Below are 18,468 nucleotides of genomic sequence, written 5' to 3' on the forward strand. Positions count from 1 at the left end.
CCCAAAACTGGACACAGTACTCCAGATGAGGCCTCACCAGTGTCGAATAGAGGGGAACGATCACGTCCCTCGATCTGCTCGCTATGCCCCTACTTATACATCCCAAAATGCCATTGGCCTTCTTGGCAACAAGGGCACACTGCTGACTCATATCCAGCTTCTCGTCCACTGTCACCCCTAGGTCCTTTTCCGCAGAACTGCTGCCGAGCCATTCGGTCCCTAGTCTGTAGCGGTGCATTGGATTCTTCCATCCTAAGTGCAGGACCCTGCACTTATCCTTATTGAACCTCATTAGATTTCTTTTGGCCCAATCTTCCAATTTGTCTAGGTCCTTCTGTATCCTATCCCTCCCCTCCAGCGTATCTACCACTCCTCCCAGTTTAGTATCATCCGCAAATTTGCTGAGAGTGCAAAGAGTCGCTACCCCTTCCTGCTTCTCCACGTGGGCACCAATGATACTGCCAAGAATGACCTTGAGCGGATCACTGCGGACTACGTGGCTCTGGGAAGAAGGATAAAGGAGTTGGAGGCGCAAGTGGTGTTCTCGTCCATCCTCCCCGTGGAAGGAAAAGGCCTGGGTAGGGACCGTCGAATCGTGGAGGTCAACGAATGGCTACGCAGGTGGTGTCGGAGAGAAGGCTTTGGATTCTTTGACCATGGGATGGTGTTCCATGAAGGAGGAGTGCTGGGCAGAGACGGGCTCCATCTTACGAAGAGAGGGAAGAACATCTTTGCCAGCAGGCTGGCTAACCTAGTGAGGAGGGCTTTAAACTAGGTTCACCGGGGGAAGGAGACCAAAGCCCTGAGGTAAGTGGGAAAGCGGGATACCGGGAGGAAGCACAGGCAGGAAGGTCTGTGAGGGGAGGGCTCCTGCCTCATACTGGGAATGAGGGGCGATCAACAGGTTATCTCAAGTGCTTATATACAAATGCACAAAGCCTTGGAAACAAGCAGGGAGAACTGGAGGTCCTGGTGATGTCAAGGAATTATGACGTGATTGGAATAACAGAGACTTGGTGGGATAACTCACATGACTGGAGTACAGTCATGGATGGTTATAAACTGTTCAGGAAGGACAGGCAGGGCAGAAAAGGTGGGGGAGTAGCACTGTATGTAAGGGAGCAGTATGACTGCTCAGAGCTCCGGTACGAAACTGTGGAAAAACCTGAGTGTCTCTGGATTAAGTTTAGAAGTGTGTGCAACAAGAGTGATGTCATGGTGGGAGTCTGCTATAGACCACCGGACCAGGGGGATGAGGTGGATGAGGCTTTCTTCCGGCAACTCACGGAAGCTACTAGATCGCATGCCCTGATTCTCATGGGTGACTTTAATTTTCCTGATATCTGCTGGGAGAGCAATACAGCGGTGCATAGACAATCCAGGAAGTTTTTGGAAAGCGTAGGGGACAATTTCCTGGTGCAAGTGCTAGGGGAGCCAACTAGGGGGAGCGCTTTTCTTGACCTGCTGCTCACAAACCAGGTAGAATTAGTGGGGGAAGCAAAAGTGGATGGGAATCTGGGAGGCAGTGACCATGAGTTGGTTGAGTTCAGGATCCTGACGCAGGGAAGAAAGGTAAGCAGCAGGATACGGACCCTGGACTTCAGGAAAGCAGACTTTGACTCCCTCAGGGAACAGATGGCCAGGATCCCCTGGGGGACTAACATGAAAGGGAAGGGAGTCCAGGAGAGCTGGCTGTATTTCAAGGAATCCCTGTTGAGGTTACAGGGACAAACCATCCCGATGAGTCGAAAGAATAGTAAATATGGCAGGCGACCAGCTTGGCTTAATGGTGAAATCCTAGCGGATCTTAAACATAAAAAAGAAGCTTACAAGAAGTGGAAGGTTGGACATATGACCAGGGAAGAGTATAAAAATATTGCTCGGGCATGTAGGAAAGATATCAGGAGGGCCAAATCGCACCTGGAGCTGCAGCTAGCAAGAGATGTCAAGAGTAACAAGAAGGGTTTCTTCAGGTATGTTGGCAACAAGAAGAAAGCCAAGGAAAGTGTGGGCCCCTTACTGAATGAGGGAGGCAAGCTAGTGACAGAGGATGTGGAAAAAGCTAATGTACTCAATGCTTTTTTTGCCTCTGTTTTCACTAACAAGGTCAGCTCCCAGACTGCTGTGCTGGGCAACACAAAACGGGGAAGAGATGGCCAGCCCTCTGTAGAGATAGAGGTGGTTAGGGACTATTTAGAAAAGCTGGACGTGCACAAGTCCATGGGGCCGGACGAATTGCATCCGAGAGTGCTGAAGGAATTGGCGGCTGTGATTGCAGAGCCCTTGGCCATTATCTTTGAAATCTCGTGGCGAACGGGGGAAGTCCCGGATGACTGGAAAAAGGCTAATGTAGTGCCCATCTTTAAAAAAGGGAAGAAGGAGGATCCTGGGAACTACAGGCCGGTCAGCCTCACCTCAGTCCCTGGAAAAATCATGGAGCAGGTCCTCAAAGAATCAATCCTGAAGCACTTAGAGGAGAGGAAAGTGATCAGGAACAGTCAGCATGGATTCACCAAGGGAAGGTCATGCCTGACTAATCTAATCGCCTTTTATGATGAGATTACTGGTTCTGTGGATGAAGGGAAAGCAGTGGATGTATTGTTTCTTGACTTTAGCAAAGCTTTTGACACGGTCTCCCACAGCATTCTTGTCAGCAAGTTAAGGAAGTATGGGCTGGATGAATGCACTATAGGGTGGGTAGAAAGCTGGCTAGATTGTCGGGCTCAACGGGTAGTGATCAATGGCTCCATGTCTAGTTGGCAGCCGGTGTCAAGTGGAGTGCCCCAGGGGTCGGTCCTGGGGCCCGTTTTGTTCAATATCTTCATAAATGATCTGGAGGATGGTGTGGATTGCACTCTCAGCAAATTTGCGGATGATACTAAACTGGGAGGAGTGGTAGATACGCTGGAGGGGAGGGATAGGATACAGAAGGACCTAGACAAATTGGAAGATTGGGCCAAAAGAAATCTAATGAGGTTCAATAAGGATAAATGCAGGGTCCTGCACTTAGGATGGAAGAATCCAATGCACCGCTACAGACTAGGGACCGAATGGCTCGGCAGCAGTTCTGCGGAAAAGGACCTAGGGGTGACAGTGGACGAGAAGCTGGATATGAGTCAGCAGTGTGCCCTTGTTTATGGTTTAGATGGTAAATGGTTTATATGGTCCCAAAATTGAACTTTCCAAATTTTCATTTTGAAAATTTTTTTGAAATTTAATCTTTTCATTACAACTCAAAATGATTTTTTCCTAATGTGTTAGAAACTCACTGAATGGAATTTCCAGTTCTTGACCAGCTCTGATCTTTACTAACAAGAACAATTCTCTATTATAAATGCTCTCCTCCCACCTCCCTATTTATAATGTTTCCCTCAATCCTTGTTCTGCTGTTCACAAAGCCTTTCCAGATAGGTCTTGTTTTCCTACTTATTTATTGTTTGTATTGCCACCTCCTGAACTCCAATTTGTCTATGTCTTTTAAAAAAAATGAGGTGCCAGACACCAGTTGTACTCCAAATTAGGCCTATCCCATGCAGCACAAAGCCATTATGTCCATTTTACACCCATTGCTCTGATAAGTACAAACCAATACATTTGCCTTTTTTGCACCACCTCAGAGAGGATTCATTCAATTTATCATAATCAACAAGCCTCACACACCACATCTATTGTGCAACTGTCTAGTTAGTATTCCTCCATCTGATAAAGGCCATTTGATCCCCCACTCACATTAACCATTTTATATTTGTCTATTGATTTTCATATTGATTTTAGCCTCTGTCCCCAGATCATAGTGTATTCTAGGCCAACTCTCCAGAATATTTGCAATCCTTCTCAATGTAGCATAAAATAGAAATGTTCTACTTCTGGAAATGCCCAAAATTAACCCTGTTTTTCCAAATACAATTTTTTCCTCTCTTTTTCAAGAATATAGTGTACACCATTCAGAGTGGTAGCCATACCTGTCTGTATCAGCAAAAAGAACGAGGAATACTTGTGGCACCTTAGAGTACAAATTTATTTGAGCATAAACTTTCATGGGCTAAAACCGACTTATCAAATTTATTAGTCTCTAAGGTGCCACAAGTACTCCTCGTTCTTTTTGCAGTGTACACCATGTATACCAAAGAACTATGGAAGAAAAAGAAAAGTTTACATCTTAACCAGAGCTTCAAGATGGCTCCAAAAAGTGTGAAGATTTGACTCAATTTTTCAAAAAGGGGGGGGCACAATGTGCAGCCTTTTCTATCACTTGTAAGACAAATTTCAACTAATTTTCTTTCCTCAGCTTTAGTTCTTAACTTATATTACACATGACTAACCTAAATGCAGACATTATTGTACCTTCTAGTAAGAAATTAATACGGCTTTCCTCTGTGCACATAATTAAAGCGATGATCACAATTTTAAGTGATTGTACTCTCTTATCCCATTATGCAAGCACAGAAGACACTTTCGGGGCAGAAAAAAAAAAAGTCACACAGTAAATCAAAGTACAAATAGGAAAAGTCTTGTGTCACATTCCCCGAAGCCATCTACATTTTTATTTTTAACTGCTTGCTAACATTTTTCTCCTTCCTCGAGACAAAAAAGTGGATTCTCTATCAAAAAAGGTTAAACTTGTTCTTTTTCAGAGAGGCCACAGAATGTCTTATATGCCACAATCTTTAACCTGGGTTTAAGTATGGGTGGTTTTTTGTTTTTTTGTTTTTTTTTTTTAAACCACACACAAGGGAAACTGTCACCCAAGGAGAGTGAAAGGAGAAATATGGGGTTTTACAGTTTTATTTTTACAAGGGGGATTTAGTGTTTATCATAGATTAAAGGGGAGCTGTAAGGTCTTAAGTTTTGGGGGGGAAGTTTCTTTGGGGGAGAGGGAGAGAGGCTCACAAAGAGGCAATGAGCTCCAAATAAAAAGCATCAGTACCTGTGAAAAAGTAAAACCTACCTAAAGTGAGTTGCAACAAAAAACAGTAGAGAAATGAATGAGATAGCATAGCAAGTAGCTATGGGGGATTAAGCAATTATAACATTTTCTAGGGATTTACTCCATTGTCTCTGAATTTCTAAATCAGACTTCTAAAATAATTTGGAGACCGACCAGGAACCAAGAAAGGCAACAGAATATACAGGAGTTATAACAAATGCCTGGAACTATTGATAGAACATATATTTTCAGTCCTTGATCTATGCTGCATAGCAGCTGCTGTAGTTTTCAATTTAAATGAATTCAAAAATGATACATGACCTGGCCACAATGTAAGTCAGCTAAAAGTATTTTCAGGAAGAACTATTGTCCTGGGCATTCTAAAAGACAGATGAGATGCAAAGGAGGTGGTTTAATTAGGCCACAACTTTATTACCTAACACATCTGGGAACTGACCAGCAATAGTTCATTAAGGAAGGAATGATTACTTGCACCATATGATTTTCACATGGCAGAGGGCTGCTGTCAGCTCCCCACCCAGTTGCTGGGATATCACCACCCTCCCCTCATATGAAGGTTATGGGGCTGAGGAAAGGAGGCTGGTCTTCCCACTGTAGTGGACATTTTGAGCCCCAGACCCATTTCCCAGCTTCCTTAGAGTATTCCTTCTTCTAAATCCACTCCCAGTTTATCAGAAAACTAGCCACCTTATGAAATGAGTACCTATAATGGACATCTGCCACCTCCTAACTTGTGACATCTTGCACCTTACCTTCTGATCTTCCCTAGGGGGTCCTGGGGCTACTGTGGAAAGGCAAAGAAAACACACCCTACCTAGGCCAATCTGGCAGTGAATAAAACATTCCTTCCCAGACTCAAGAGATGAGTGCAAAATGCACACAGCAAACCAAAAAAAAAAAAAAAAACAAAAACTCTGGTTTTACTCAAATCCCAAGGGTGGGAGAGGGGGAGCTGCTAAACTGGCATGAGAGATTAGGCACAGGCTGAAGAGGCAAGGTTTATACACCCTTCCCCAGGTGCACATGGGCTAATAGCTTACTCCAGCCCCACTAGCCTTCCCCACTTTCTAATTGCATAAAACTAAACAATTGCCCCACTCTCTTCCCTGAGGCCTCATCCCGCACCTTCTCCAAGGTTCCGCCCCCTCACTCCATCCCCCTTTCCTCTGTCACTTGCTCTCCCTCACCATCACTCACTCATTTCCATTGCCTGGGCTGGGACAGATGGTTGGGGTGCGGGTGGGAGTGAGTGCATCAGCTCAGGGTGTGGGCTCTGGGATGAAGCCAGGGATGAGTGGTTTGGGGTGCAAGAGGTGGCTCTGGGCTAGGGCTAAGGGGTTCCAAGGGTGGGAGGGGGTACTGAGCTGGGGCAGGGGATTGGGGTGCAGGAGAAGATGTGGCATGCCTGGGAGGGAGTTTGGGTGTGGGACAGGGCCCGGTGCAGTTGGGGCACAGGCTCTGGGAGGAAGCTTGTCGGTGGGAGGAGGCTCAGGGCTGGGGCAAGGGATTGGGGTTTTGAATGGGTTTTGGGGTGCAAGCTCTGGGCGGCGCTCACTTAGGGCGGCTCCCCGGAAACTGCAACCTGTACCTCAGCTCCTAGGTGGAGGTGCGGCCAGGTGGCTCTCATGTTGGCACCGCCCCCGCAGCTCCCACTGCTCACAGCTCCTGGCCATGGGGAGCTGTTGAGCAGGCTCTCAGGGCAGGGTGGGAGCAGCACATGCAGCCAAGGCACATCTCCGCTTCCCGGGGAGCCACGCAAAGCCAGGTATGGAGCATGCCAGCCCCACACCAACCCATCTTTTAATGGCCTGGTCAGCAGTGCTGACCGGAGCCGACAGTGTCCCTTTTTGACCAGGCGTTCTGGTAGAAAACTGGACACCCTAACAGGTGCAGCCATTCCCCTCCAACTCCCAAAGGAGGGGGGACCCTTAAAGAAGCCCTGCTCTTTTTCTGGGCTGCCCAGACAAAGCCTCTCACTTTGAGGTTGAGAGGGTTACATTCTATTTGAAAAGTCAGCCAGATGTGTTCAACTGAACTGTGGTTCAACTCTTTAAATCAAAGACATGCTATTCAGGCTATTTCATAAGATGCCCCCAATCTTCTTCTCTGGACTGGCAACTGTAAGAAAAATCATTGATTAAATCAACAGATAATTAAAAAAAGTTCAGACTGAGATCTGACTCTCCTTTCACTTAGTGAGTAAATACATCTTATGCAGTTTTAAGCTCTAAAGACTCAGGAGTTTTGCATAATAGAACCACAAAGTCAGAAGAGCCAACAAGCCTTAGGTTTTTGGGTCTATCGTTTTGGGTTTGTTTTTGTTTGTTTTTTTTAATTTAAATAGGAATTTTACTTTTCATGAAGTCCAACTTTGCGTTCAAAGTCTTCTCCTCCTTCATCAGTTCTTTTAGCAGCCTGACATGGCCTTCTCTCACACTTTCCAAAGTTAAACTTCTCTCTGGCAATTTCACACCCATCCCATTTGCATTTTTATCTATTCATGAAGTACTGTAGTCTGTTGTGCAGACAGAGTCTTTAAAGACTTCTTCATTCCCCTATCATAGAATATCAGGGTTGGAAGGGACCTCAGGAGGTCATCTAGTCCAACCCCCTGCTCAAAGCAGGATCAATCCCCAACTAAATCATCCCAGCAAGGCCTTTGTCAAGCCTGACCTTAAAAACTTTTAAGGAAGGAGACACCACCTCCCTAGGTAACACATTCCAGTACTTCACCACCCTCCTAGTGAAAGTTTTTCCTAGTATCCAACCTAAACCTCCTCCACTGCAACTTGAGACCATTATTCCTTTTTCTGTCATCTGCTACCACTGAGAACAGTCTAGATCCATCCTGTTTGGAACTGCCTATCTAACTTCAGGAGCTCACTCCCATTGGGGAAGCTTGATTAACTTCCTCAGCAGTCAATCATCATCCAGAGGGAACATTTCCTATAGCAGAGGTGTTGGCCCTCATTAAAGGGTTTATGGACAATAAAACTAGCAGAAATTACGAATTGCAAAAATTGGAGTGGAATGGTTTCTATTGAGAAGTGCATGACAAATCTAGCACCTCGGCCATTAACAGTTATACCAGGAAGGTACTACTAAAAAGATGCATTCGTTTAAAAATAAATCTGAAGCCTATTTCAGAGCATTACTTTCTACATGCAGTAAGATAGGAGCATTTTAGCCTACAGGTAATTGTATTAATTAGTTACTAAATCTAATTGGGTCTGCACAGGGGCAAAATGTCAACTGGCACTGAGAACAGCAGGGGGTCAGAACACAGTCAAAAGTGATTATGTCAAGCAACACTTGCTACAGGATTTAATACAAGAGTTTAAAGCTTAGGAAAGAAAAAAATTATAGGGCAGACATAAGTCTAGGAGTTCACTGAATGAACTGATTTGGTGATATACAGGGAAAATTCAAGGACTACATAATACCAGAATGGTCTCTGACTTTAGGGTCCAGTCCTGCTCCCACTGAAGTCCCAAAGAGCAGGATCCAGCCCTTAGAGAGAGAGTGAGGATATTGGATGCACAGAGTAAGGTAACAGATCTGTACTTCTGAAACAGTCACGCATGGCAGATTTCATTTACAAATAATCACTCCTACAGAGACAGAGTGCAGTGTTGGGAATTCCAGGATATACAACATCCTCTATGGCCATAATCTGTGACATCATCTAATTCCAAACTCTAGGGTTCAGAGTTGTGCTAACTAAATCAAATGTAAGTTTTACTGTATTGACCAAAATGCGTTTTAGTGCATTTGAAATATCATGGGTTCGTCAGCACTGCAGCCTTCATGTTTATTCACAGCAAAAACAGAACAAGCTTCTCCATGTTGTCCAGCCAATGTCAATGTGCTTAAACTCCATACACCCAATAGGCCCTGTTTTTAAGAGTGCTTAGACTGTTGGGAGCTGAGCTCTTCTGAAAATCTGGTCCCACATCTAAATTTTCCCCCACACAATTTTTTTTAAAAAATCCATATATACATTGAGTCAATGTATGCCTTTGCCCTTGACATATTTGAGTCATTTTACTTTAGTCTCCAGCAGCTTATATAAGATGGTGCAGTGCCAAAATATTTCACATGCAGACATCAATACATTGTCTACTATCCCAGACAGTTGCTCAAGGCTACCAATTATCAGACTATTAAAAACCCAGAAAACAGCTTTATCATGAAGTTATAAAAGGAAGCCCTCCATTTTCTGAGGCATCACCAAAATGGCCTTCAAGACTTATCTTCACTGTCAAGAAATGTATGCGGTTACTGACAGTAATAAAGTTAAGCATGTGCATAGGTGCATGCAGGACCACAGCAGTGGCCAAAGGGTGCTGAAAAATAATCCAACTGACTAACCAATGATATACAGCCTAACAGTTTTGAGCTACTGCTCTCCCAGGCAAGTCCATTTTTTCTTCCCCAGCTATTTACCAGCTATTGGTGACATCATAACATGAACTTGTGAACATAGAACAAATTCACCAACACATTCAGAGCAGGTTTCAGAGTAGCAGCCGTGTTAGTCTGTATCCACAAAAAGAAAAGGAGTACTTGTGGCACCTTAGAAACTAACAAATTTATTTGAGCATAAGCTTTCGTGAGCTACAGCTCACTTCGATGCATCCGATGAAGTGAGCTATAGCTCATGAAAGCTTATGCTCAAATAAATTTGTTAGTCTCTAAGGTGCCACAAGTACTCCTTTTCTTTTTACATTCAGAGCAGAGAGTATTTCATACAAGAGCAGGGCCTAATAGAGTGATTTTTAAAGAAATGCAAGGGACAGTAATGAACAGCTGAGGACATGTTTCTACTTGTATTAATCCAAAGTGCTTACTAGTTCAGGCTTAGTTTTGTTGTTTTTAAAGTAAAATCAAACCAAAAAAAGTAATGTGATATCTCAACACAGTCAGATTTTTAGACAGGACTTTCCAAAGCCTAACCAAACAATTTACATAAAAATCAGTCCAAGAGACAAAATTTAAGTGTTTACCATGTAAAAAATTAAAACTGATCTTTAAAACTACACTGTAAATGCAGTGCTAAGCTAAAAGAGTTTTGCCTATTTAAAGCAATTCAATTTAATTTTCTCTTACGAAAGATGCATAACAAAGTGTCCAAGAGGCTTTTCACATTGGAAAGTGCTGTTATCAAAATAAAAAAGAATATAGTTGCAGATTAAGCAGATAAAGATTTTGAGCTGGTTAGTTCTTTTTGTGTCACCATTAATAATCTAATTTTAGGTCCAAGAAAAGGAGGAGGGAAAAGACAAGAAGAGAAGACTACAAATTAACTAAAGATCCTCTGCCATTTCGACAGACCTATTGTTTGTTCTACATCATCTCTCTGAAGTGGGCTTTTGTTATTTGTAGACATGGAAAGATTTACTAACCAGCAACTAGCACTTCAAAACATTTTGGGGGCGGGGGGAAGAAAGAATTAACTGCAATGAATAAGCTATATAGGAAGTCTCCTGGAAGCCTTTAAGAACACAGCATATATTTTAAAATCAGATATTAGGAATGGCAATATACAAAAACCTGTAGGAGAACACTTCAACCTCCCTGGACATACAACAGCAGATTTAAAGGTAGCCATCCTGCAGCAAAAAAACTTCAGGACCAGACTTCAAAGAGAAACTGCTGAGCTTCAGTTCATTTGCATATTTGACACCATCAGCTCAGGATTAAACAAAGACTATGAATGGCTAGCCAACTACAAAAGCAGTTTCTCCTCCCTTGGTGTTCACACCTCAGCTGCTAGAAGAGGGCCTCATCCACCCTGATTGAGCCAACCTTGTTATCCCTAGCCTGATTCTTGCTTGCATATTTATACTTGCCTCTAGAAATTTACACTACATGCATCCACCCATGAAAGCTTATGCTCTAATCCATCTGTTAGCCTATAAGGGGCCACAGGACTTTCTGCCGCTTTTACAGATCCAGACTAACACAGCTACCCTTGACAGGTTTCAGCATAGCAGCCATGTTAGTCTGTATTCGCAAAAAGAAAAGGAGTACTTGTGGCACCTTAGAGACTAAAATTTATTTGAGCATAAGCTTTCGTGAGCTACAGCTCACTCACGAAAGCTTATGCTCAAATAAATTTGTTAGTCTCTAAGGTGCCACAAGTACTCCTTTTCTTTTTTACAGCTACCCGTCTGATCTTTACATTATTCACTGCACTATGCTCGTGAGATTTTTTTTTTTGGGTTTAGGATCAAACACTTGAAAAAATTACTTCCATTTTAAAAACAAGATCCAAGTAAGCATTCTTTGCGCTTCCTAGAATCATGTGTCATTCAGCAGTATACTTGCCAATTTTTCAATGGTTGGATCAGTATGTTTGTTTCAATTTTTGGCACAATAGCATAACCACACGTCATGCAGAGAGTCATCAATATTATTGGGGCTGTAGGGGAACATAGGTTTTGGGGTTGGGTGGTTGCTTTTTTTGTTCTTGTTAATTGTTTTTTCTAACCAGAGGTCTGCAAAGCAACTACGTAAGAAATCAAAGTCTTCCACAACACTCCACATCTCCTTTGTTGTGTGTCTTCACTTTTAAAAAAAAAAAAAAAAAAGTGTCCTAACGTGGAAAAAAGGCATTTATTTGAACACCTCTCAAAACTCTTAAAGTTTCCACTTGTTTCTGTGAAGAACCTCTGTCACACCTATGGCATATGAGGGACTATCGTCTTTTTGAGTTAGCAGTGGCTCAGGTTTGTGTTTAAGAAAGTGAAACATTGCATAAAGACTTCCTGATGAACAGCTGGATGCCCTTATGGTATAGTAACATCCACTGCAAGAGAATATACCTTTACACATTTAGTGATAAAAGTTCATCTGCAAACCCTCAGTGTGGTTCAAACAACAACAACAACAACAACAACAGGTTCTCTTCTGCACAGCATGAAAATCAATATATAGGTCACTGAAGACAGAAATTCTCTCTTCTTAATTTTCAAAATAAGCCTACAGTTTGTAAGAGATGACAATTAGCAGCCCTGGAAACTCCTATTGTGAGGAATTGAGAGAGATTTTAAGAGCCAGGGCAACACAATTGTCAGCTTTAATAAGAACCAAAATTAGACAAATGAACACACACACTCACAGTTTTCAATTAGGAATGAGTCTCTGTCTACTCCTTTAAAGGCAGCACCCTTATTTGGTTAACAATTAAAATGGTTAGTCAATGTCATAAACATACCACCAATACAGCCTTCTGAAGCCAGAAGGGGAAGTCAGCTCATTCATCATGCTTCGGCTTTCACACTGTGACACACTCAATTGAGGTGCAGATCTTCTGTCACCCCTTCATGAGAGCCGTGACTATTTGGTACCCTGCCCAGCCCCTGGATCCAGTGCTGAAACTTCCCTTATAGCTTGAAAACGCCCTCCCTGCAGTTTTTACTCCCTCAGGGACATGTGATAAGATGTTTAACATATCTAGACTTTGAACAGGATTCTAAATAAACACACACAAAAATAATAAACCCTACGTGCATTTCCCTGCCTCTATTTCCTAATCTCTCCAGAGCATTCTTTAGCCTTGGGTCAAGGTTGTCTGGGGCCATACAGGGTCCTTTTGTTTCAGTGCATGGCTTGGTTTCTGAAACAGAGCCCTTCTTCCCCAGCTCTCCTCCTCTGATCTCGGCCAGTCCATCCCCCCTTCCCCACAAATACTTCCTGTGTGGCTATCCAAGTCTTTCCCTGGTGAGTCCTTTTATAAACTCCTGCTTAGTCACCTCCATCTATGTGCTGCATGGGAAGTTTCCACTTTCTCCATTTCCTCCACTCCCTTGAGACAAGAGGCAGAAGCATCTTCCCCCATCTTACCCAGACTGGTCTCCCAGGAAACACAGCATCTCAAAGTGCTTCAACCTGAGTAGATTGTCATTCAGTTTTAACAACCCATTATTGTCTCTAGTCTGAGACATACATGCTCAAAGACTTGTCTGCAATGGTGGATACACAGAGGCCTTTCATGACCCAGCAATTTTATAACATCAACCAGAATTCACTAGTGGTACCAACTCAGAGACCTAAATTGGCTTTCCATTTAAGTGGCATAATTTACAATTTCCATTACTTATTTGTTTTCCTCTTTGCTCTGAAAGATCAGGCTACAGTTTGGCAAGGTTGTGACAGGTATTTCAAACTCACACAATAGCTTTGGGGTCAATATTATATTAAGTTTATGTATTACTGTGGGCCAGGGACTGTAAGCAAATCTAGGAGGGAAAGTTATCAATTCCTTCAGGAACAAAAAACTGAGACCGTGTCTCTGTTTGGAGAGGAAGGGAGAGAAGTGATTAAAGTAAATCACTTGCGTTAAAAACACCTCCAGAAGGTAGAACACCTGGGGAAGGCTTGCATACACTAGTTCAAACTGTTTTTTCAGAAGTCAGCATACAAAACAGGCTTTTGATATTAAAAAGGCTGGGTGTAAACTGAATCAGGACCTTCTTTCTGATCCAGCCATTGGACAGGACCTTCTGTGCAAGAGGAACTCCCACCCTTGTGGAAGGGTTGGGAAAAAAAAAACTGTGCCCTACTAACTAGGGCCCTAGGAGATTGATGAGTGATTCCTGGTACGCTTATTGTGCGTTTAAATCAATTTATTGTTTAACATGTTTTCCCTGACAAATTTTAAATCAAAAGTGGATTTTTTTTTCTACAAAATATGCTCTACAAATTATTTTGGGGAAGTTCCCTGCCCTGAGTGACACAGATCAGACTAGATGATCACAAATAGTCCCTTCTGGCTTTGGAATCTATGAACAATGATACAATGGCATTGAACACAAATCTCTTCAAAGCACAGCACCAGGAGTTTAAAAAAAAACCTAACCTCCTCAGATTGGATGCTCAGATACAGTGAAGTTAGATATAACATGCAAGTTACAAGTTTTCGAATGATGGAACTGTTTGGTGATAATGTATTGTGACTTGCATTCATTTTTTCCTTATTTTAAAGCTAGAGAGTGACTATGAACAGAGAAAAATAGGATTGATATACTATGATAAACTGAAAAACTAGAGTTATTTTGCTTGGAAAGGAAAAAGTTAGATGCACTTGACTGCAGTATCAAAAATTATGAAGGGGTAATGAAAACTGATGGGTAAAAGAAGGACCACATTCTTCTAAAAAGAACTGTAAACTTGGGTCAAAAGATGAGAAAATGTTTATTTTAGGCAGTGTATAGTCCACATGTGGACGTATTATTCTGAGATTATTTTAACTTGGATAGTACTTAACATTGTTTCAGAATGTAGGCTGAACACCTAAGGAAGTAAGAAAGGATGCCAAGCACTGCACAGGTAGGTGCATTTATGGGACCTCCCTCTTTCATTAAGTGTCTGGTATTAGCCACTGCTCAAGTCAATATACTGTACTCGACAGACTAATGTTTTACATGCTTGTTTTAGACTAACAAAATGTAGGCCATGAACCACCATGAAAGAGGGAATGTCTTCATGATCTAGATTTTTATAACAGCCGCATTATAATGATTTTTACACATAACAGTGTAGTTGGCAACTGCAAAATAAAATTTATGATCACTTACACAGGATAACTTCAACAGTATTAAAAAGATTAATTTTGGGGGCAGGGAGAGAAGATTTTTCAAAAGTACCTAGGGATTTGAACACGAATCTCCCCCACCCTCAACGCCCAACAATCATCATCAGATGAGACAGTTCCACTCAGGAAAGAGGGGTGGTATTCTCACATGCCTGGCAGAAACCAGCATCACTGTGATAATATGGTCAATCTCAGTGAGACATTCTAAGGGTGTGTCTTACACCAGAGAACCATTGATAGCCGAACTGATGGGGATTGCACCATAGTACAGACCAATGGTGCAGTATACCCACATCAGTCATGCTGTTTTGGCACAGTTTAGCCTGGTGCTTTTCTACACAATTGCAGTTATATTGTACTTTGTGTAGCTACCCAATACTTCTTGATACAGCAGCTTCTGGGAAAAATGGGGAAATCAAACTCCCACCATCCTATTATTCAAACTATTTAAATCAGAAGTAGTAACCTGGTTCAGTGAATGAAGACTAGATATACCACCCTTATTACTATGTAAATGCCTTAATAGAACTGATAACTGGAAATACTTGCATTCCAATCTCAGCACTCCCATCAATCCACTTAGGCAAGTCAAGTCACTTCACTTCTTTGTGCCTCAGCTTCTCCACCTTTGTAAACAGGAATACCTACCAGAGAAGGAGTGCTGCAAGGAAGGACCAATGAATGGCCTGAACAGAACTGAAAATGAATTAGAGTTTTCAAAACCAAGGGGAGAAAAGGAAAAGCAGATGTAGGAAGAGAGAGTTCCCCGTGTTACAAAAGTTATACAAACCAGTTTCTTCGGCATAAATGGCCTCCAGACTTCCAGCTTTGCTACTCTTCTCAACCCAAGAATAAACTCCTCAAAATCCAGCATCTCTAAAATGTTAAAGGCTACCACTTAAATACTGCATCTCTGGAGACATTTAGGCAATAACTATTCTGTAATATATTAAAATAAGATGGGGCCATTCAGCTGGGGGTGAACAAAACAAGGTGGAGAAAAGTACATTCTCCTTGCATGTCTGGTGGCAGACCTGTAGTGACGCTAAGAAAGGGGGAAGAGTGCCTGCATCCAACACTAAGAGTACGTCGGACTCTTGTTAGAGACCTTTGTGGATGGGCAATTTGTGTGTGCTCCTTTCATAATCTGATGGGTTTTTTGAAAAAGACAAGGAAATAGTGTGCAGAAATAAATTTCTTTGGTGCTAAATTTCAGAGGAATAATCCTAAAAGAGCCTTACTCTCTTATCCTTATACAAAATTACTTTTTTTGGCTCAAGGAGCTTTACGATTTTGCTGTGTTTTTTAAATTAAATTAGTGATGGAAGATCTAATCACAGATTTGTTAGATTTAGCTGCATAGTAAAGGGATAGTGTAGCGTTTTCTAGATCCTTCCCTACCCACAACAAGAACCACTAAAAGAAGTATTCAACTGTATGCACTACTGGAAACATTTTGGATTTACCATGGATTTCCTCCCAGTAATCATTCACAACACGAGTTTAGCAATAAAGAAATCCATTATCATGCTCCTAATGCCATATGGGAGAACAGGATTTTGGCAGAGTAAATGGAGCAGCAATTGCCTAGCAGAGAAGTGGGGGCATGGGGAAAACCATCAATAACTTCCCCTTACAGAGGTGACCAACAAGTTGTTCCTGCTGAGTGCAAAATCATTGATTTCCCTTTCTACTAGCTAAGTTGCTTTATCCACTCTGCAGACAGTCTGTTACAGACAGACAGTGGGGCATAATTCCCTCCCACTTACTACAAGAGTTATGCAGCAGACTATACTACTTCAACAGAACATAACAGATAGAGAAGAAGAGCATGTTTGTAAGGGCACCTGTCCCAAGGAGGCTCAGTAGCCACAAGGTTTACTGGCTAAGAACTGGATGTGAAATCTCTCAGGAACACTATTGATTTGAACTCATCTCAGATGTCACAAATTGACAACAAATCCAGCTAACCTGTGATATCACTGCAGTTAGAAACATCCAAGTCATCTTATGTCTGGCAGCTAGGCCAGTCCTATTTCAAACCTTTGATTGGAGAAGAAGGAACAAAGTATTCTAAGAAACAAAGCGGGAAGAGTTTGACAGGGGGTCTGTTTGGTTTTGGTTTGTTGTTTGTGTTTCTGAAGGGTATAGACTGTAGAAGAGTGGATATGAGGGGTCAAAGCACTTTCCTTCAAGTAAGTTTAAAAATAAGCTGAAAAACTTTAAGTGAACTTATTACCAAGAAAAGACACACTAAATTGTTACCCCTGCAGTCTGAATTCTTCCATGTGCTACAAAACTCAGCATTTACATAGTGCTTTATAAAACGTTCAGAGTGCTGTACAAACATTAATTGACCCTCACAACTTCCCAGTGAGATGGGCAAGTACAATATTTTACAAACAGGTATAATAGGAGGTATCAAGAGGTTAAGACACTTGCCTTGGGACCTTGACCAAGCTGGTGGCAGAGCCAGAGCTCAGGAGTTCCTAACACCCAACCTCTTGCTCAGCTTAGGCAAGTGAATCCACACCCTTGAGTAATGTAGCTAGGCTAACCTAATGCCCGGTGTAAACAGTATGAGGTTAGTGGATAAATTCATCCATCAATCTAGCTTCCACTTCTCAGGGAGGTGGATTAACTATAGCGAAGGGAGAACAGTGTCTACACTGAAGCACTACAGCAGTTGTGCCACTGTACCAGTTTATGAGTAGACATTCTTAGACCATGCTGCCTCATGTCACAAAACAAAGTCCATGCTTCAACTCTGAGGGACCACAGGGCAGGTTGAATGCCACACACAGTCCATCTTTGCATTCTCTGCCAAGACAGCCAGCGTATCAGTTGCAAGATGGATATTTCAGATGCACACCCTTAACAACTAGGAACAGGACTTCGATCACCAACACAAGTGTCACATGTAGGTTACTGAACATTAACCTGCAGATGGGAATGGCTTTTAGTCACTATGGACTTGGGCCTTATTTGAGGTAAAATATTGTTTCCCATTCCCATTCCCTGAAGTCACCCTGTCTCTTATAGCTTCTCACTTCTGACATCCAGTTTTTCCATTCTGTACTGTCTCATGGAGTTACCAACTTAAGGGGGGGAAAAAGATGCTAATCATTCTACATGAAATATTTCTACTGTACATGGGAGATGGCAAAGAAGTTGTGCTGTTCCTCAGTGTCGTCTACTTATATTGTGAACTGGACAGCTTCTCAAGACAGAAATCTTCTCGGGCAGTCGGTTCTCCCACAATCATGTCAGCTATAGGCATGCTTACGTGAAAAATATTTGGACACTCACTATTGCAAGAGAGAGACTTTACATGCAATGTTTTATCTCCACATTTTGTATCTGTGCTATTTCCTTGGGGTAAGAGTTAACATTTGTAAAATACCAAATCTCCCCTTGTTTACCTGTAGCCACCGTTGCTCTAATTGATTCAGGTCATACTGTAGTTTGCCTCTGTTCTCCTGCGAGTTCATTACCTCTTCAATATTTTTTTTTTATCATCCATATATTTTAAGATTAAATTTACATCAAAAGAAAAAAAAAACAAAGCAGTAGGGCACACTACACAGAAGAGAAAGGTAATTTATATTTACTTGGTCAAAAAATCCTCTGGAACTTGAACAGTGTTTTGGTTGGGCTACCTTCAGCAGAAAAGACATTGCTTGAACATATATGGTTTTGGAATGCTGAAGGAGCAGCTCTCTGGACCACCTGGAAAAGATTCATTGACAAGTTTGGGGACCATGGGTCAACAGACCCCACATTGCTTTCTGTCTGAGAGAAAGTTCCCACCCACCTTTTTTTGAACCTGTAACCTCTTCTTTACAATAGGATAGTTTAGACTGAAATTATGATTCAAAAGTAAAAAAGGCACATTTTATATGCAAATGTATTACTGTCCAAT

At 42.2% G+C, this 18,468-nt stretch overlaps 1 protein-coding gene across 8 annotated transcripts in view; it reads right to left on the reverse strand.

The window, feature by feature from the left end:
- Positions 1-18,468, reverse strand: part of DCLK1 (doublecortin like kinase 1) — a 339,739-nt gene that overhangs the window by 304,679 nt on the left and 16,592 nt on the right. The window lies entirely within an intron of this gene.

Source organism: Dermochelys coriacea, chromosome 1 (assembly GCF_009764565.3).
Source record: "Dermochelys coriacea isolate rDerCor1 chromosome 1, rDerCor1.pri.v4, whole genome shotgun sequence".
NCBI classification, from domain to species: Eukaryota; Metazoa; Chordata; order Testudines; family Dermochelyidae; genus Dermochelys; species Dermochelys coriacea.